The following is a 21,637-nucleotide window of genomic DNA, read 5'->3' on the forward strand; positions in this document are numbered from 1 at the left end:
ATATATATATATATATATATATATATAATCCATCTTTCTTTGTTAACTGGTAAAAAAAAATGCTTACCTCAACATCACACAAAACAACCAAGAGTTTAATAGCAAGTTCATAGCAGCTAAGAGATACCAAAACGGTACCAAAAAGGATACTAGGATTAGTTAACCACAAACCTTAGGATATATGATGAAAGAAGGGATTGTGGATAGTATCAATAGCCCAAGGCACATACAGGTTTAGATATTTACATAAAAAAATGTTTATTATCTAACTATACAAACACTGTTCATTGGTAAGATATTATCCTACATCCTTTAAATTAAACCTGAAGTACACAGATTAGTTTTAAGCAAATAAAAATGACAAGATTAGCTGCCTGAACACCTGATGGCTACGACCCAATTGGATTCCCAAATTATCTGTTTTTATTTTTTTCAAACAGTATTCTCAACACAGATATCTTTTTAATATAACTTCATTTGAAGCGACTATCTTTTAATATAACTTTATTGGCAAAGGCAAAGTACAATTTTTTTAGAGTAATAATACAATTATAAAAGTATAAAAATACCAAGGAACAGAAATATTGTATTCCTCTCAGAAAGAATGGTCTGTTTCCTGGCCTTTTTGTTCTGTTGTTCTAAGCCTCTTGGATGAGGGAGATTGACATGGTGATCCTGGACTGGGGTAGCCACAGCGACTATATGATGGTTCTGGTTTTGTTTTCTAAACTCTGTGTTTCCCATTTTGGGGGGGGGGGGGTCTTAAAGGATTTGATGCAAACTCATAATTGGGATCTCTCTCCTGACAATAGGGCATTTACTTCTAAATGAAACAAAAATTCTTACTTAAATAATGATTTTTTTTTTCCTCTAGGCATATACTAACTAGACTGTTCCTTATTACATAATGATTTTACTCAGATCAACAAAGCCTATTTGTACCCAATTTGTACATTTCTCAATTGGCTCAGAAGAGTGATAGACAATAATCAACACTTTGAGATTTATGTCACCTATTAGGGCAATTGAATATTGTGTTAAAAAAAAAAAAAAAAGTTATTGAATAAAATAACAGATAACACAATATACCTTGACTAAATTGCATCCTATTACCTGGTACAAATGTTTAGAATATATTAACCAATATATACATTTTAAGCATGAAACTGTATTCTCAATAAACAAATAATTGTTGTCTTTATTGAAATTTGCACGTTATGAACCTATACTTAAAATTACATAAATTATATTCACTTGTTTTCAGCAGTACAAACAATCTATAATAAATTCACAAAATGGTTAATTGATTTTTGCCCAGGATCCTTTTTTCTGATTTTTTTTGGTATGTTCTCAATGTTCTTCAAACAACTGTGAAAGAGATATTAAAGTATTACTAATATACTGAAATAAGCATTAGTAATAAAGAAAAAAAAACATTCATTGTATAGGTAATACCACAGTATTTCTTACAGAAACATGCTGGGTCCTATTTAATTGTTTTCATCACAATTAAATCAATCAGTTCAGAAATTATTGTTTTTGTAATTTTTTTTTATTATCCTAGGTGCATTACAGGCATAATACTGTTTTCTCACAGTACTTTCTAATCAGCAATCAGAAAGTCAATTAAGTGTAACAACACTCATGTAACAGATTTCAATGTAATATGGTACATGTATTTTGCTGACTAATGCATTGGCTTTACATCAACAAGGATCACTACCACATTTTCAAAAACATAGCCACAACATGATGATTGCTTTAAAAATACACTGTGAACTAAATAAGCAATAAAGTTACTTTTCAGAAAGAAGCTAGGCGCCTAACCCATTGGGCAGAGGGGGCACATGCCCCCCCCCCAATATTACTGAGAGGATAAGTTTTATATCTTGCCCCTCCACTTTTGTTCGCTCATTGTATACGCACTATTATTCTATGTTTTGTTATGGTATTGCCTTTAAACCGTTTAAAATGAAAGAAAATGGAAAGACATTCAGAAGGTTGACAGAAAGGCCACATTGATAGAAAACCACAATAAAAAGGCAGCACCTTACATGAATTTTTGTTTGACGCATGGTCCACACTGTATTACAATAGCTAATGTTAGCAGCTTTCAAAGGAGTGGCTGAAAGAAGCTGGGGGGCAGTTAAGCGGAAACTACCAGAAACAGAAACACACACACACAAACAGAAACACACACACACACACACACACACAGAAAGTGAGAATGGAATTTATAGTTCATCCTTACTTTAGTCGTCAACATTGTGGATGCTACTGAAGTAGAGCTGCAGCATTCCAGCCACATTTTTGTCTTTTAGATGTTAGCGTTGAGCACAGAAAAGAACCCCACGTTTGCTGAAACTTCTCTCCACATCAGCTGAATTCACAGTCAGTTGGAGGACAGCAACTGCATGCTTAGACAAATTGGGCAAGCGGTCTTCAACAGCCTTCCAGAAACGGAGGGGATTCAGCAAACGTGGGGTCTACAGGTAACCGGGGTCTGAGGCAGATAGGCATGCTATTTTCGTGCCAGCATGAAGCACCAGCAAACAGAAGAGCCTCAACAAAAGAGCCGAGAGTCTAGCTGTGGGAGTCCAGCGAGGGGAGGCCTGCGCCGAGACGCTGTTCGAATAGATCCGCACCTAACAGCGCTCTGGAAGATGCCATCTACTAGTCAGGTCTGTACCCTCCACCCCACCGCTCCCAGTGTACCTATTTGTCTTGCATGTCCTGCTATGACTGTCTCCCACATCCCTGTTCTATCCTCTCGCCCTCGTCCTCTGTCCTCTCCCCGCAGCTGCTCCTCCAACCCCTCTAACCTCATTCCTCTGCCTCTCCCCCCGCACACTCTCTGGTGCACTCTGGAACTAAAGCTCTTCTGCTTACAAAGCTGATTTAATCTCTGCCTTTGCCTAACACCTCTCTCTCGATTTCCTTGCTCTCACTGAAACTTGGTTGTCCCCTGATATCACTGTAACTCCTGCCGCCCTGTCCTCTCTACATCCTGTCCCATACCCCGCATCTCTCACTGCACGGGGAGGTGGGACTGGTCTTCTCCTCTCTCCCTCCTTACTCTTTTCTGTCCCCTCCAACCTCTCCTCACTCTCCTCACTCTGTTAACACCTTTGGATTTCATGCTGTCCAACTGTACCGCCCCACTGGACCTCTCGCTCACTTTCTTGATGAACTCGACTACCTACTCTCCTCCCTCCCCTCTCTGTCTACCCCAACTGTCCTGTTAGGTGACTTCAATATCCATCTCTCCAACCCCAGCCTCTCTGCTGGATTCCTCCCTCTCCTTCAATCCTTTGATTTCTGTCTCTCTCCATCCCCCCCCTACCCACAAAGCCGACCGTCATCTGGACCTCACCTTCTCCAGGGCCTACTGCCCTTCCACCCTCTCTGTCACTCCCCTGGACCTCTCTGATCACTATTTCAACTCTTTTTCTCTGTCTCTCCCCTCTCTCCCTGCTCCTCCTAACCCCACTGTCACCTCTCGCCGTAACCTCCGCTCTCTCTCCCCCACTGTCCTTGCCTCCACTGCTCTCTCTCACCTCCTTCCTATCGACTCCTTCTCACAACTCTCTGTAGACTCTGCTACCTCCACCCTCTTCTCCTCCTTCACCTCCTCCCTCGACTCCCTCTGTCCCCTCACCTCCCGACCTGCTCGCCCCTCCCCTCCCCAACCCTGGCTCTCCTCTGCGCTCTGCTCAGCAAGAATCACACTGCGATCTGCTGAAAAGAAATGGAAGAGAACCAAACTTCCTGCTACTCTAGACTTCTACCACACTCTCCTCTCCTCCTTCTCTACTCTTTCCTCTGCTAAATGTACTTATTTCCAATATGTAATCCAAGCCTCCACTAACATACCACGTAAACTATTCTCTACCTTCTCCTCCCTCCTAACCCCCCCTCCTCCTCCCTCCTCTATCTCCTTTGATGACTATGCCTCTTTATTCTCTTCTAAAATCTTAAATATCCGCAAACTCCTCTCCCCCCCCCGCACCCCCTCCTGCTCCAACCCCTTCATCCACTGCATCCCCTACTAACTCACCCTCCTTCTCCACCTTCTCTCCCCTCTCAGACTCTGACCTCTCCTCCCTGCTCCAGGGTCACAAACCCACCACGTGTGCCCTGGACCCCCTCCCCACTCACCTCTTTCAAGCTGCTGCTCCTGCTCTACTTCCCTTCATCTCCTCCCTTCTCAACACCTCTCTACTTTCTGGTCTCTTTCCTTCTGCCTTCAAACAAGCCTCAAGGCTGTGTGGTCTAGTGGTTAAAGAAAAGGGCCTGTAACCAGGAGGTCCCTGGTTCAAATCCCCCCTCAGCCACTGACTCATTGTGTGACACTGAGCAAGTCACTTAACCTCCTTGTGCATAGTTCACACATCCTAGTCTCTGTAAGTCGCCTTGGATAAAGGCGTCTGCTAAATAAACAAATAATAATAATAATAATAATAATAATAATAATAATAATAATAATAATAATAATAATAATCATTCCCCTCCTCAAAAAACCTACCCTCGACCCCACCTCCCTCCAGATCTACCGTCCTGTCTCCCTCCTACCCTTCCTCTCCAAAACCCTCGAACGGGCTGTACACCGCCAGCTCTCTGCTTTCCTGTCCAACCACTCTCTGCTCGACCCTCTCCAATCTGGCTTCTGCTCTGCTCACACCACTGAAACCGCCCTCCTGTCTGTCACCAACTCACTAAACTCTGCCTGAGCTGCCTCTCTCTCCTCTGTCCTAATTCTCCTCGACCTCTCTGCTGCCTTTGACACTGTCGATCACTCTATTCTACTATCCTCTCTCGCTGACCTGGGAATCTCTGGCACTGCTCTGGCCTGGTTCTCCTCCTACCTCTCCAACCGCACTTACCAGGTAACCTGCCGTGGAACAACCTCCACACCTCACCCTTTTCCTCTCCTTCCCCACCTCTGACTCCACCATCCCCTCCCGTATCTCTACCTGTCTGTCTGCTATCTCCTCCTGGATGCACTCGCATCACCTCAAACTCAACCTCTCTAAATCTGACCTCCTGTTCTTTCCCTCCTCCCCCTCCTCTGATCTCTCTATCTCTGTTCCTCTGGAATCTACCACACTCTCTCCCTCCTCCTCAGCTAAGAACCTCAGAGTCACCCTGGACCCCTGCCTCACTTATTCCCAGCACATCTCCACTTTGGCACGCACTTGCCGATTCTTCCTGAGAAACATACAAAGAATCCGACCCTTCCTCACCAACTACGCCACCCAGCTCCTGGTCCAGGCCCTGGTACTCTCCGCCTAGACTACTGCAACTCCCTCCTGGCTGGCCTCACTGCGTCCGCCACCCGTCCGCTCCAGCTCATCCAGAACTCCGCTGCTATCCTGGTGTTCTCTCTGCCTCGCTTCTCCCACGCAACTCCACTGCTCTGCTCACGCCACCGGCTCCCGATCACCGCTCGCATCCAGTTCAAGACTTTTGTACTAGCCTACAGATGCTTTGACCAGACTGCACCCAGCTACCTCCAGACCCTCATCTCTCCCTACACCCGCACTCGACCACTCCGCTCCGCCTGCACTAGAAGACTGGCTCTACCTCCTACAGATGTCAGGACTGCCCAGTCCCTGACCACCTTCCGGCGCCTCCTCAAGACTCACCTCTTCAGACAGCACCTGTAGAACTCCTCTTTTTCCCTATGGACACTCTTCCTTAAATGCGCTTTACTTGCTCTTATCTGCCCCCTATTTTACTGCATTTAATCCTGTACTTTACTGTAATCTGTCAAGTGTTATTTAATCTGTAGTATTTTGTATTTAATTATATCCTAATGTAACTATCACCGACACTGTTATCTGCTCCGTTACTGAATCGTATTTTATCATACTTGTACTTGCTAAAACCAAAGTCATTGTATTTATCTTGCTCTTAATTGTATTATTACTTGTACTGTGATTCTTGAAATGTATTTTTGTTTACGACTGTAAGTCGCCCTGGACAAGGGCGTCTGCTAAGAAATAAATAATAATAATCTCCAAATTTAGGCCTGTCTTTGGCAATCCCCAAAAACACTGGCCATTCTATGTAGCATTCCTTTAGCTTTAATTGCTGTTTCACAATCTTGTAGTCTGTTCAAGTAGCACCTATGTGTTTCGGATCCAGTGCACGGACAGCATGGAGAAAATCAATTGCCGGTTGTTTGTTTGTTTGGTTGTACTGTCTGAGTTTGTCAGAAGCGCTTTGAGTGGCTGCAGATCCATTTCTATTGTCGGTTGATGATGCAAGATTCTCAAGCCATGATATTAAATCCAGCACAATGTTGTACACTTTGTGTATTTTGCTGTTTTCGGGACTGTAACAGGTCCAGTACAGTCACCAGGCGCTCACAGTTCTCTGCAATGTATTTCAGGTCAGAATGCATCTCTTCTACTGCTAACAGCCTTGCTAGCTCCCGCATAACAGACGTATCCCCGTATTCCATTCTCTCTTGCTCCACAAACCCAAGGTAGAACTGAGAGTACTGTGCTTGGTACTTTACACTTTTGAACCATGTGTTCCACCTGGTGGAAGTGAGGGCAAATCAGCACTCTGATCACTCAAGTATTGCAAGAACCGTGCATGACGAGATGGAGCTTTCACTAAAAGTGACTGCATCAAAGCGACAAAGCGGTCCACTTGCTTGAAGTTATCCCGCCATGTATTTCCTGCCAGAGCAACGATGTGTGCATAGCAACGAATATGTATACAATTTGACCTTGTAAAACAGTGGCGTGATTCACTTTTTTGAGGTACACTGTCTTTACAAGCTGTGACGATGGGATGTCAGCATCTGTAGGATCTGGCTTCAGCAACTGAAATAAAATGTTGAGAACGGGACGATTTTGAAAGTCAGTCGTTTCATCTGCGATCACACCAATTAATTTTCCTTCCAGGTGTCTAAGAAGGCGCTGTTTTTCCTCTTCAAAAAGAGGTGGCAAGTAATGGGATATACAGTTATTATTATTATTATTATTATTATTATTATTATTATTTATTTCTTAGCAGACGCCCTTATCCAGGGCGACTTACAATTGTTACAAGATATCACATTATACATTATTTCACATTATACAGATATCACATTATTTTACATACAATTACCCATTTATACAGTTGGGTTTTTACTGGAGCAATCTAGGTAAAGTACCTTGCTCAAGGGTACAACAGCAGTGTCAAGAGTCCAAAGCCCTAACCACTACTCCACACTGCTGCCCCAGTTGATCTGATTTGGGAATGGCACCGCCACACTTAATGTGCTTGCTGAAAAAATCTCTAACTACAGGTAGATCAACTTTGTGTCTGCTTGTACATACATTCAGACACAATCTGAAGTGACAGTTTCACGCTGTTGTTTGTATAACGTTCAAACGACCCAATCATAGTGCACTCAGTTGTCGATGGCCCAGCATTTTCAGTCTGTTTCCGTTTGTTTTCATTCAATTTATGTTTAGCACTTTCAACAATCGTTTGCCTTGTTGCATATAGTACAGAACAGCACATTACCATCTTCATGAAATCTGTCCTTACCAAACTCTGTGACACAGTCTTTAGGGGTGATTTTTAAAAAAGTTTTCAGCATTGTTTACCAACTTGCTTTACTCACAATTTAAACTAACGAAAACGTTCCCTGAGATTGATTAACCTCTAAACCGTAAACAGTTTATTTAGGCACCGATCACAAGATGGCAATGTTGCATACATTGCAGAAATTACACTGGTAGGTTAAACATTCAAAAATAAATTACACTGGTAAGTTAAACATTCAAAATAATTCAGCACAGTTCATAGATTAAAAAAATAAATAATAATCCAACAAAATAAAGAAAAACAAAATTCTCAGACATTCTCTGCCAAACCAAAAATTCTGTGTTTTTCCCCAGCAAACGGATTTCTAGGAACCTTGGTTATCAGTGATTTATGCGTCAGTATTGGTGATAATGATTTTAGGAGGTGAGACCTGGTGTTGCTAGAGTAAATGGTGGAGTTGATGATCTTGAATTGTTTATTTGTCTATGGTGGCATATTCGGCTTAATCTCCCTCCCATTTCTCAACATTTTAGATACAGTCGTACCAGTTAAAACTCGGAGGGTGTTTTACAAAAGAAGCACAGCATGGTTAAATGACACAACTTTTAAACTAAAATGTGAGGGTCGCAAATTGGAACACAGATGGAAGGGTACTAATCTGCATGTTCATTACTTTGCATGGAACAGTCACCAAGTTAAATATAGGAAGGCTCTGTACCAGCATAGATCGTCATACTATTCCAATCTGATTGAAACAAATAAGTTTCTTTTTAGTTCCATAGTAAATTAGTAAATCCACCATCTAATACTTCTATCCTCACAAATGGCTCCCATTTTGGCTGCAATGACTTTTTAAAGTTTTTCCAAAATAAAATACTTGACATTAGATGTCAGAGCTTCTTAATGTTGAATTCTGACAAAACAGAGGTCATGCTTGTAGGCTCACAGCATCAACTAAAGAATATCAATCTTCATAAGCTAGACCTTAGCAGTCTCTCGTCGGAACTAAAACTAGAAATAAGAAATTTGGGGGTCATCTATGATCCTGATCTGTCATTTGAGAATCATATTGGGAAAATTACTAAAGTATCATTTTATCATTTGAGAAATATAGTTAAGCTTAGACCTATTATTGCCGTACCTGATGCTGAGAGGCTAATGCATGTCTTTGTTTCATCAATAATTGACTATTGCAATGCATTTTTCTCTGGTTTCTCGCTTACAGCTTGTTCAGAATACAGCCGCTAGAATTCTGACTAAAACCAGGAAAAGTGATGTTGGCCTATTTGCACTGCTCACTGTGGAGTATAGAATTGATTTAATATTTTGTTGTTAACTTATAAAGCCGTGAATGGATTAGCACCCAGTTATTTGCAGGAGTTACTGACCCCATATGTTCCTGAATTGCACTCTGAGATCACAGGATGCGGGGCTGCTGGTTAGGGTCAAAAAAAGCAACACGGGATGTAGGGCTTTTTCCTGTAGAGCTTCGAAATTATGGAATGCTCTGCCTCCGTTTGTCAGGAAAGCTGGGACCGTTACAGTTTTTAAGACTGAAAACTTACTTTCATAAAATGCGTTTTAATGTAACTTTTATATTGCATTATTATTATTATTATTATTATTATTATTATTATTATTATTATTATTATTATTTATTTTTTACTACGTACTGTACAGTGCTTTGAGATACTTCTGTATAAAAAGCACTGTAAAAATGCAAATAAAAAATAAAAATAAATATCGGCCACCGCATGTCTGAACACTCATCATGAGATAATCGAACAATTCGCTGTGAGGCACACTAGTTTGATCGGCTGTGGACATGTTGGGAGATGTAATGTAAATGTCATGTCTGAGTGGAAATTAACGGTTAGTGGCAATTGCTATTTCTCGTGAAAATTGAAAAGCAGGGTACACTTGTAACAAGTTGAGGTACCAAACGATTGCTTCGTCTAAACCAAGGTACACTTGGATATATCGAAATGTACCCCAGTCGACAAAGACCCAATCTGCGCAAGTACAGTGTAGGAATTTTAAAACGTTTCAAATCATACAGATTACAAGGGCATGCTTTCGCAGTAACTGAAATTGTAAAGTAATTAAAATATATTTGCCTACATTCCTCCCCACTGTTGATCTGCGTACTGTCAGCCCTGCTGTCATATAAAACGATGAGCCCTATTCGCAGCAAATGCAAAACTTGCCCTGATATTTAAAATAAAAAAATCTAATATTTGAATACTCGTGTGAAATTACTAGGTTGCAGTGGCTTAGTTACATTATTGTTTGGGGGCAATGGACTCTATTTAGAAGCAAACATAAAAACAAATACACAATTTCTCAGAGGAATAAAACACTTTTAGTGGTGTACAACAAGAAACAACTTGGTCATTCTTGCAACTGAGTTTATACTGTTAAATGTAGACTGTTGATTGTTTTATTCAGCTCAAAAATGTCTTTGCCCCTTATCTAGGATGACTTACAATTACTACAAAATATCACATTATAAATAAGGCCATGTGAAAAACGCGATTTCACGGGCTGCGTGGAAATCGTGAAATTAGCCCAATACAATATTCTTAAGAAATAAAAATAATTTCATAATTTGTATTTCATACAAAAAATTTAAAAAACCACATTAACGAAACTGTACAGCACTTCTACGTGCCTGCGTGTAATATTCGCCATGCACACAGTGCTGTGCAGTGATTGTCATGTCACTATATGCAATCTAAGCGGGAAATTAAAATACTACACCCTGTAAACAAGAAAATGGATGTCTCTAAAAAGGCTAAAAATGTGTCTGCAGCAGATCACGTATCCAGCAGGAGTTTACACAGCAATGGAGGTAAGCTCTTGTTCTGTATGTCCTGCAATGTTACTGTAGATCAAAACCGAAACTCGTCTGTTGACAGGAAATTAGATTCACCAAAAAGAGAAAGATGGAAATCCAGAGCAGTACTGCGACTGCTTTACTTGCAAAGAAACAAAAAACGGTGACTTCCATATTACATTTTTACCTGACAGAGGTGTTTGTTTGCGCAAATATCCCTTTTGAAAAACTGGACAACTAAAAGTTTCAGACAGTGTAGCAAATGGTGGAGTGATTCCTTCATCAGCCCAGCTGAGACTTGACTACTTACCTAAAGTTGCCGAGTATCACAAGCAGGAGATTATGGAATTGGTAAAACAGTCTGGTTGCTTGTCAGTGGTCACACTGACGAGTCGACAGATGCACATGATCAGTATGGGTTACACATTTTATTTGTTTTACAAGACCTAAATGGTGAACATTTCAAATTCAAATAAGAGCAAAATAAATAATACAGTACATTACATTTAAGAGTGAGTTTGACTAAGAGCAGTTAACTTAAAGTAAAAGTATTTGCTTATATGAGTAAAGTCCATTAATGGCTCTGCTTGAGGAGAAAAGAGGCCAAAACAGAGGTGATGGAGGAAGTTAACATCAATGGAAAGGAATGGATGGCTGAGGTAAATTATCTGGGTTGAGTTGGTTGGGGGATGGAGGGTGGTGGTTTTGGAATTCCAGACCGTTGCCATGCTGAGGGACTAGAGAGGTTGCACTTTGGTTGATCCCTGGAGCCATCATTGCCGCCATTGTATCTGCTGATTGCCAGAAAGGCCGCAAATTGACGGATCCCTGGAGCCAGCATTACACTATACCCATCAACACCGGTCCAGTAGTTACTTGACAGAGGGTCATATCTTTCTTCAATGTGTGCAGTTGTTGTAGTGAGTTTTGGTTGGTCCCCACCCCTCATTTGGTCTCATTTTATGTTGGTGAAAGTAAATTAGAGCTACTCTCACAAACTAAAAATCTGCACATCAAAGTGAAATATGTGGTAGAGATCCCTGATGATGCAGATATCAATATTTATTCACATGCTACTTACCATTATGGGTAGATAACACATTGTGCCCTATGAAAACATTGCCAAAGAGAAGAAAAAGCTTTAAAAATGTGTCTGCCAGTGGACATTGGAGCAATTTTAAATAATTTGTATTTTATTTCTAAAATAGCCTTGATTGTGGTTATGTAAGCCAAGAAACACAAACCGCATAGACTGTTGTAGTACTTAGGGACATTAGATAAACACACCAAGCGTGGGTGTATATATTTTGCAACATAAACAATTAGATTTTTGAGGCTGGGTCTGCCTAATTTAACAAAAAAAGTTTACCATCATTCCCTTACTCAAATGCATTGCTTTGTTTTTTGGCTGTAGGTTAAACATTGCATTCTAATGCATCACCCTGCACTTGCAGTGCAACAGTTTCTCAGCCTCAGAACATTGGAAGACTGGGCTGGGCCAACAAGAATTACCTCTGAAGTACTACACCCAACTCAAAGTGAAAAAGGTGTAGGGTAATTTCAACAATACCTCTAGAAATTAGCACAGAAAGGTGCATTGTTTTTATTCCTGCTACTGTAAAACATTCTTTTTTTGTATGTAGACAAGTGTGCATGTGATTTTTAACTGCCAATACTTTCCTTTCAAAGAAAACATTCACACAAAACAATAATCCATTTGTGTAGGCTACATAAAATCATAGACCACAAAATATGAAGTTTATAAATAAATTGCACTACTACTAGCTGGTATGCAAGGAATCTACAAATAAAATGGATAAAAATCTATTAATGACTTTAAGTTTACACAATATATATAGGAACAATTACGATATCAAAATACTATTTAACATAAAACTTGAAACAAATTATTCTCCATTGTGATTTATCAGTGCTTATATTTCTTGTCAAAAGTTACATTCTCAGAGGACCATTTTCTAGGAAAAACATAAACAAAGCTTGCAGAAGAATACTGGGGTGGTTGGATGCTAGGAAGTTATGTCAATTGAAACGTACACAAAACAAATGCAAGCAAAACATTAGTACATTTTCAAATCTATCAACATGTACTTTAAGTAAACAGTTTTTTTTTTTTTTTTAATTAACTTTTGTTCTGTAAACTTTATGTAGCCGAGTACATATAAAAGGATCAGAACACATCTTAAGACATTCAGAGACCGAGTTTCAGTTTCAGTTATATTATGCTAAGGTTAAAAATATGGACGAAACTTGGAGTATACGTGGAAATATGTGTGTGGCGGAGTGTCCCGCCCCTATATATTTATTTATTATTATTTATATTATTGTTTGCGGCGCGGATAACAGCGCTGTGTATTTTTTATTGTTTTTATATTTAAAAACCCTGTGAGGATGTGTGGCTGATCAACTACTGATTATAACTAGCTGACAGTCACGCATCCTTACTAAACTTGTGCAGACTGTGGCCGAGGGGTAATAAGATAATTAACAGCTAGTTAACCCCTCGGCCAGAGTATAAGAACCTGCAGCTGTCCGTGCTGCGAGGTTGAGTGTACAGAGGAGAGTGGAGAGAGCGAATAAGAGAAACAACTGCTAAGTATCTGCTTATTTCTTTATTTCTATTTGTTTGGATCAATGTGCCCTTTTGTTTTGTTTTGTTTGTTAAATATTTTGGTTTATTTATTTAATTAAATACACTGACCGCCGTTGCGTTCAGCTTCACCCACCCATCCATTGTTTTGGTTTCTGTTACTTCCTGGTCCGTGACGTCACCACACCTCACCACTGCAAGCCATCCTGCCACAATGTGTCTTAACTTGCTGGTAAGGGCTGTAATCTGGTTATGACTGTGGGTCCTGTTTATGTCCACTGGTTTACAGATGTTTTACCTTGATAACTGATTCTACCAGATTGTACTTGTGAAGCTATCATTATTTCAATATACTTCCGATTGGTTGGACATTACTTATGTACAGCTATGGCCAAAAGTTTTGCATCATCCTATAGAATTAACTATAGGTAGTTCATTTTTAGAATTTAGAATATTTCATAAAGTCTAATGAAATCTGGTGAATAATGTTACGTAGTTTTCCATATACTTAACGAAAAAACAGCACAAATTGAAAAATGTGACATTCGGGGTGTGTGTGCTGCCGGTAGACTTTTGCAATAACAGTTTGTAGTGTCTTTGATTATATGAGGTTAAATAAAATATCCAAATCATGTTCATATAGTTTTGTTTTTTTTAAATGTCTCAATCCAAAAATTCTAAGTGATGCAAAACCTTAGGCCATAGCTATAGGTTACTCAGTTGCATAATTATAACAAAATGAATGAACTAAATGTAAATAATGTAGCGTTTCCCCATCGCCTCACTCCCCCAGAGAATGTTGCTCAGGTACCGGAAAGCTTGCAACTAGCTCAGCACCCCTATATAATCATTCCCTAACCCCGCCCACACGAGAGTCAACCTCCTATCATAACCCCAAATTAAACCAGTGAAAAACACCCATAGGACCCCCACCTGTCGATCAAGACCCAGATAACATGCTTTAGGCAGTCCACAACACAATTAGTACCCCAGACACAAACATTAGTGTGTGTCTATGTCGAACCACCCTTTTACCCCAATAAGGGTGATAACATGTTACAGTTACATATTCTGGTCTCTATTTCTCAAATGGAATAGGAAGAGCTGTCTGAATCCATTCAAACTCTAAAACACACACACACGTCAGTTTTGACTCATATACTTGGTCTAATTAGTGTCAGGTTGATAGTGATTATATGTGGAGAGACCTCACACAGGCATTTAATGGGGCACCTCAGTCACTGTGACATTTGGATGTAGGTTGTAGTTAACTGTTAGTTTCAACTGCCCATTAAAACATACATAGCTTAGAGGAAATCTAAGTCCACTTATTATATAACAAGAGCACTTCATAAACATGATGGAGTATTGCTTATTAACACTTGTGTGGAGGGCTGTAATCAATAACCCCAGCCTCCCATCATTCTTATGCATGTTCGTGGTGTATAATCTGTGTTGAACACTAATGAGTCGTACACTAGGACCACATACGTAGAGTTGTAACTGCGTGACAACTCTACGTATGTTTTTATCAGACTGACAATCGGTTAATAAAAATCAATATTATTTTCTTAAGCAAACTGGCATATTCAATGACATTTACTGAACAAGGTAATTGTAGTGCTGTTAGCATATATAGCAACACTCAACCTGAAGAGCCATGCAGAAAAAATCCTTGAGTTGAACTTGAAGTTCCCTGTGACTGTGTTCAGTATGTTGCCTAATTCCAGTGACAGAGAATTATCACCGTCTTCTTCTAGGCTTGAAATAAATCTTCTCCTAGTAGCTGGTGCGTTAATAATGCTGACCTCCGCATAAGACCTGCACTTGCCTATCGAACACAGAGCTTGTTCTTTAGTTGAATAGTAAGGCATTTGTCATTGAACCATATGGTTTGCAGTTTGTGTCCATCCCTTGCCCTTCCATTCAGTTCAATGGGCTGTGATGCCAGTACATTACATGCTGATGCCACCTAGACTGAAATGTCAGATAATTATCATCAGGTTGAGGAATGCAAACTAGATTGCTGCAAAACATCACGAACACCAGAGAGCAAGGTATATCAATAAGCATTATTCGCTAGTGCTCTGTAATACCAGGAAGAAAGCTTTCTGTGCAACCTGTCAGTTTGCCATCAACAGGAAATTAGTGACTACCACAAGGGGATTCAATGACTGGAAGGATTGTGATAACACTTATGCTATTACCTAGAATGTAAAAGCAAAGTCCTCACTTATCACAAGACTGTTGTTGATGCTGAAAACTAACAGCTGCAGAATAAGAAATGTATGGTATAAGAATTACAAGCATTTAAGTAACTGGTGCAGCATGGGCTAACAATCTTCACAATCTTCTTCAGCACTTGTGTAATACTGACACTGCTGGCAAGGATTTTATGGTCGATATGCATTTCATGATATCGTTAATGAACACATATTTAAACTGTACAGTCTAACCTTTAGGATAACAGACCTATGAATTTGCAGATAAGGTCAGCTTTTAAAGTGCCAACGGGTTCAGTGTGGTGCTGTTACAGTGGTGGCACATACCCCCTCCTTCTGATAGATTAATATTATTGCCCCCCAATCAGTGCTGTAGTCGAGGGTATACGCAGGTAACTTTTAATTTGGGTAATATAGCATTCACCCACTTCTCATATAAGGGATTGTGACAGAGAGCGAATGAATCCTAGTCAACAATCTCCCTCCCGACCAATGAGGGCGCAGTATAACAGGAACAGTGTGCCTCGTACTGGATGGTTTGGCAGTTCATTCCAGGGTCAGGTGGAAATCGGCCATCCAGAAAGGGGGTGGAGTCACAATACCAGAAGTCATCGCCTTAATGTGATAGGTGATGTGTCAATGTGATTGCAAAGCAATCAGTTCCGTTGTTATGGTTATGAAAGGACCAGTGAAGGAGTACTGTGTTATAAAGAAACCGTGAGTGTTTGTGTGTTGTTTTGTTTCTCTATTAAACCGTTACGTTTGTCGTTTATAGTAGGCTAATATCCGGGAGCTGTAGCTAAACAGCCAGCAATTAAACCCAAACCGCAAAACAAGCAACCCAGCCAAATAATAAGTTGTTTAACTGTGAACTGTGTTGTTTCAAATCATTCCCAAGCACTGCATCACCTCTACACCTGCGCACTGCAAACCACTTTGCCACAGGGGTACAGAATTTACATTTCTACTCTCCTGTGATATGCAAATCCTGGGTTACAGACAAGATATTTTAATGGTAAGCGTCTATGTTGTGTTGCTGCACGTGAGACTAACAGCTGAGAGCTCTCAGTCAGAACTGTGGCACAAGCAGGGGGGCGTGGCCACTGGACTGTGTGTTCTCTTTGTGTGTGTGTGCATGTTCTGTGATTGGTTGTTTATGTTATGTTAATGTTCGTTGTTCGTGGAACCCACTCAAGCACATAAAAACACAGTTATCAAAATATATAGGGGGAGGAAAGATGTAGTGGGGTTTGAAGACAGTGTGAAAAGGTCCTGCAAGTAGACAAAGTTTACCCCACTTTGTCACAATATATATGGTGAGTAATTGCAAAAAGAACTACTCAGAATGAACTTCATCTTTAAGAAGGTATAGATGAGTAGATTGAAACAGCAGCTTCAGAACCCCTGAGAGTCACAGCTGGTCTTCAGGTTCCTTCAAGTGACACCATGTGCTGAAATTAAAGAAAATATTAATTTATTGTTGTGGTTTTTTTGGACATGTGTATGATATTTATAGACGATAGTCTTAGTCTACTTATTCCCCATTTCCAATCTCTTTAGCAAATACGTGTTCTAATTTTGCTGTGCTTAAGGAAATCTTGTAATACCTGCAAATGTAAAAACAACTGTAAATGTAATACTATCAGGAAATGTAAGACTAGTAGTCTAGCTAATGTAAATGTAAACCTTCAATAATTCCATAACTGTAAATGTAAACAGTAGCATGAACATTTCTTCCTCCTATAGGTGTAATCTTTTTGCAGAATGTGAAAATAATAATGGCAAAAACCATAACATTGTGCTATTTTATTTTACATAGTATACTACTTCCAGGTTTAGAAAGCATTTCCCAGCTAATTCAATACAGAAAACAATGAATGCCAGCTATGTCTTTCAATCCATTGCCAGTTTCATTTACCAACAACTGCCTGTCTCAAGCTTAATGGGTATCACTTACTAACAAACCTATTCCTAGAACACAATATATTATGCTAAAGATTGGGTTTACAGAAAAAATGATTTGAACGTTTCTGGTAGCACTTTAAATCCTGTGATTAAATACATATTTTTATAATTCTTCTGTGTGGATCCCACAGTGTAGATCTTACACTCAGTAAATGTTTTCACACATGATATGAGTTAGCACTGACATAACAAACATCTATATAAGCTAAATTTCCTGAAAGCAATCCTTTAAAGGGTTCCAGGAATCATTCCAAGAATTATATTGTGAAATAAACGTTATGTAATCAAGTTGTATGACTTCCCAACTCTCCCCCTTCCCAGTAGTCTTTGAAGATGATGTGGATTATGTTTAATACTAATATCTATTCTAAAATGTATCCCACCATCATTTTTGTCAACTATCATTATTAAGTTAATACAAATATAAGCCCTATTTCATTGTATTTGTCACTAATATTTAAAACTGTAACCTAATGTCAACAAATTGGTTTCTACTCATATGGGTTTTCTTATGAAACTGAAGAAGTCAATGGATCTTGAGAAAATAAAATGTCAGGATGCAATTGTATAATGGACTATGGCTTTAATGCATTTGTCTCACAATGTGCTAACCTGTAATAGGCTTTTTTATATATCATAATCTTAACTGTACATGGCACACTCCTAATATTCAACTCTAAAATAATTGGCCAGTTTACCTATGAGGACTGCATTGTCTATGAGGTATGCATTGTACGGAGCCCGGGAGTCGACATGAGAGAAATAAATCTGTATCTTGTGCGCATGTCTTACTATCTTATGGCCACGAGATACCTATCTCGTTCGCATGACTAACTATCTTATGGCCACGAGACAGTAAGGCGTGCACACAACTTATATATATTTTTCTTTCATGTCCCCTCCTGGGCTCTGTAGCATTGAGATCAATAGAATAATAATAACATGATAGAACAACCTTGAAACATACTACTGCAGGACTTTGGATTGGTAAAACAGACTAGCCCATGTGTCATTGGGCCAGTTTCCATACAGGGCTATTGACATGTGAAGTGGCGATGCGTGTGCACATTTGGGAGAATTACTTGTGAGAATCAAGTTTGGGGCCAAAAAAAATGGCTAAAGAGAGGGGTAGGGTAAATCTCATTTACTTGTGTAAATGACGAAAAACACAGGAAAACCACGGCCATTTTCACATGTAAACCCGCATTTCACGTGAAAATGTAAATGAGTTTGTTTGACATCACTATTATTGAAAGGGAACAGATCAGTTGTTACTGTGGGTTCCAAGATGGCAATGACACATGGGCTGATGGGTGGTTTTATGGTTAGCAGTGCTATATTTCACCATAATGATTTAATTTAGTCGTTGGCAATTAGTTTTTATTATTTTCTCCCCAATTTGAAATGCCCAATTATTTTTAGGCTCAGCTCACCGCTACCACCCCTGCGCTGAATCGGGAGGGGCGAAGATGAACACACGCTGTCCTCCGAAGCGTGTGCTGGCAGCTGCCCACTTCTTTACACTCTGCAGAATCACTGTGCAGCCGCCTCAGAGCTACAGCGTCGGAGGACAACGCAGCTTACAGGCAAGCCCGCAGGCGCCCAGCCAGACTACAGGGGTCGCTGGTGCGCGGTGAGCTGAGGACACCCTGGCTGACCTAACCCCTCTCTCCCTCCGGGCGATGCTCGGCCAATTGAGCGCTGCCCACTGGGAGCTCCCGTCCACGGTCGGCTGTGGAATAGCCTGGACTCGAACCGGCGACGTCCAGGCTATAGAGCGCATCCTGCACTCTAGCGAGTGCTTTTACTGGATGCGCCACTCGGGAGCCCGCGGGCAGCTTTTTTTAAAATTATTGTTTGTTAATGTGTGCCTCTCATGCTGTATATCTCAAGTGGGTTTACAGTTCTATATAACACTTACAAATGTACCATGGATTGCGTTCTGCACTTGTTATAGTATTAAAGCAACTGTTTGAGAATACCCTTGCTGTAAAAACTACGCTAAAGTTAGAAACACGAAGCGCAAGTGAGCTGCTTAAATGTCTGTACTGAATTCCCTTGATTTTGATTCCAACTATGTCCGAAGACAGCGTGTGTCTGCCAGCCACTCAAGTTTGATGGCGCGAGGAGGAATCCCAGGTGCTGATAGATATAGTTGGTGAACTGGATGTTTTGAGGTAGCTCGATAGCCCAAAATGGTGCAACAATCCAATATATCAACAAGTTGTTGCTGCCCTATCAGAACGGGGAATACACCACACAGTCCCACAAGCTATGGACAAATTTAAAAAACTTAAGCTGTCCTACCTGCAGGAACGAGCAAGGAGGTGCTGTCTGGGAGAAGCAGGGCAGTCTCGGTTTCGGTTCTGGGAAGACATGGACTGTTTATTGGGGCAGCGTCCAGTGGCAGTTGCATTTCCCAGCGCGCTGCATCTGAAGAGCCATCCTGCTGCCTTGATGAAGGTAACATCTTGTTGCGTTTTAGACGTACGTTCAATAACTTGCATTACTGCTACTTCAAAGTAATTGTGATACTTTTCATTTTATTACTGAACCCTCCACCAGTGCTACCACTTCAGCAGCAACAACCTCCTCAAGTAGAGCTAGACAACCTCAAGCTGAACTGGTGAGTGAAAACCCTGATTCAGATGCCACGGATGTGGAGCAGCCAGAGGAGGCAACTGGGGATGAGGAATCCGTGGATGAGATGCACATTCACAATCTGATGTGGCAGATGGAGGCGGTGAGGTTCTATTTTTATTTGTATTTATTTATTTTGTCTCTTGGATTTAACTGAACTGAATACAGGCATGTCAAATTGACAATTGATATTGCATATTACTATATATTTTAAATACATATATATTGCTAATATCTTTTAAATAATGTCAAAATAAAATTGCAAATGAACATATTGTGTTTTTTTTGTTTACATCATTAATATTTAACACAACGTTAAATCCAACAAAACTTACAATAAAGAAAGAAGAGAGTCTCTGAAAGCACTAGCCTCCTCAGATCGCTGGTGTCCAATTGAAACTGGTGGCTGAGGTAATCTTCCCCCTGTCTGTCTCACAGGCGTCAGCCACTGATTCCTGAACACCTCATTTTGTTGTTGACACAGGTTGTGCAGGATACAGCAGGCAGTGGCAATTTTGGGAACAAACTCAAAACGCCTGTTCAACCACTACCCGTATTTGCCCAAGCATGGTGTTGAATGCTTCATCAGCAGCTGTCAGCTGTCCATACTGGTAGAGTTTCATAAGCCAGGGAAGAAGGGGGTACTAGGGGTACTCTGCAAGACCTGTGTTGATCAGTTTCATTTTATACCTCTGAGTTACTTTTTAATTCATGGGTCGTAAGATAAATTACATGAAGCAGTATTCACTACTAAAGATGTGCCACCCCACCAATGACAATTTGGGCAAGAGTAGTAAAACATATCATTAAACAACCACGCACAAGGTATTTAGAAATCGCAGCTTTACTACATCAGCTTACATTACCTTGTGTACCAGTTCTCCGTGAGCTTGGAAACAACATTTACACGAGCCCTCTGCGAAAACAGCACGAGAACTTTATGCAGAGCTAATTTACATATCAACCCCAACCTTTCCCCATCATTTGCATGAAGTCGGGTGGAAAGCAAGGTTTTCTCGAGTAAAATAAACTGAGCGAATGGAAACCCCAAAAAAACATTTTGCACGAGACATTTTACTCACGCAAATGTCTCGAGCTAAAAAAAAACATGCATGGAAATTCCACCATTCTTGAATGCTTTTATTCAAATCACTAAGACCATTTTTTTATCCCTTATCTGCTACACCTTTAAGGTCTATAAAACATTTAGAATATAATGCACACCTCTTGTATAATGCACACCTCTGGTATGCTAAAATCAGAGTAGTAAAGCAAAGAATAATACTTAGTAGGTTAAATACATTTATATTAATCAGGGGTGGGGTCACATTCTAAAATAATCTTAAACCATTTCAACATTTGGAGACATTGAAAAAGCGTTCTAGTCGAAACTGTAATTTAATTTGTTTATTTTTGTATTTCTTAATACATGTAACTTTCAACAAAGTTTTGGAAATGCTCTTATAATCAACAATAGCATTAATTTGATATACATTCCTTTTATAATAGCTATATCAAAATACTTTATTTGGCTACCTGCCCACGCTGCAGTATACTGGGGTCTATGATCCAAAATGGTGGCAGATTTAAATAACTCCCTGTCACAAAGACGGCCAGAGTGGGTGGCGTCAGACCAGAAAGGAATTCAAACACAGACAGACGGTGATGGTGATGAGCTGAGTGCAATGGCTGCACTCAGCGTTTAATAACAAAATAAAAGGTTTAAACAACGGAATACAAAACAGGACACGGCACTTGACGCCAAAATAAACAGACAGACAAAACGACTGACACTAAACAAACGGTGCACGGACA

This window comes from Acipenser ruthenus, chromosome 5, assembly GCF_902713425.1.
Source record: "Acipenser ruthenus chromosome 5, fAciRut3.2 maternal haplotype, whole genome shotgun sequence".
Taxonomy (NCBI): domain Eukaryota; kingdom Metazoa; phylum Chordata; class Actinopteri; order Acipenseriformes; family Acipenseridae; genus Acipenser; species Acipenser ruthenus.